This window comes from Hipposideros armiger, unplaced genomic scaffold (genome assembly GCF_001890085.2).
Source record: "Hipposideros armiger isolate ML-2016 unplaced genomic scaffold, ASM189008v1 scaffold_43, whole genome shotgun sequence".
NCBI lineage: Eukaryota > Metazoa > Chordata > Mammalia > Chiroptera > Hipposideridae > Hipposideros > Hipposideros armiger.
In genome coordinates this window covers 1,605,579-1,606,526 of record NW_017731393.1, presented here as the reverse complement: position 1 = coordinate 1,606,526, position 948 = coordinate 1,605,579, and positions in this window count along the sequence as shown.

Here is a 948-nt window from a genome sequence, read left to right as displayed (position 1 = left end):
TGATAGTCTACAAAGCACCGTGTGGCCCGGCCCAGCCCTCACTGGCGGGAGTTGTACACTGAAGCCAAAAAAGGGGAGCCCTGTGTGACATGTGCCCCTGGCCTGGCCCTTTGTGGCAAAAGGGTGAGCCCAGAGCTGGCCCCGGCCCCCCCAGCCCCCAGGCTGGTCAGCCCAGGGCCCAAAGGATGGGTGCAGAGATCCCCATCCCCCAACCTTGTGCAGCAGGGGTCCAGCCCGGCCTGGACACCGCCTGCATGGGCCCCTCAGACCGAGCCTGGCCGCTGAGGCAGATGCCAGGACGCACCTACTGCTGCCCCCAGCCTGCTTGTCCTGAGCCCCAGGGTCTGGGTTGAATGCCGCCCAGGTTCCGGGACACAGCAGCCCAAAACCGTTAGTGGAGAAGACTGCCCAGACCAGGATACGGTGGGCACAGAGGTCATGCCTGGCTTCCCCCAGTAACCTCAGCACCGAGGGTAAGGCCCGCCTGCCCAAGCTGGAGGAGTTGGGGCACCCCACCCTGGTGATGGAGTGGCAGGGCAGACGCAGCCTTGGCCACCAGGTGGCAGCACGGACTCCATAAAGCAATGGAGTCCAGCCCTGGCCCAGTGTGTCAGGGTGCCCACCCTTGGTGGGGCCCCAATCAGGGGCTGCGGCAGCTGGGGAGTGGCTGGAAAGGGAAACAGATCAAGGAGAACAGCCCCAAACCCCCTCCTGGCCAGGGACCCTATGGTGGGGGACCCACCATGGGAGACCCAGGGGCCAGGGCACCTGAGGGTCCCACAGAGAAGGCTGCAGGGAGGGAGACTTCTGGGAAGGGAGTGGAGGGCTGGGCCTCGGGGCGAGGGAGGGGTCCGTTCAGCCTGAGTGGAGGTTGGGAGGAAGGGAGAGGAGATTCTCTACCAGATAGAATAGGTATTGGGAAGGGAAGCGGGAGAGGCTGCCAGGACG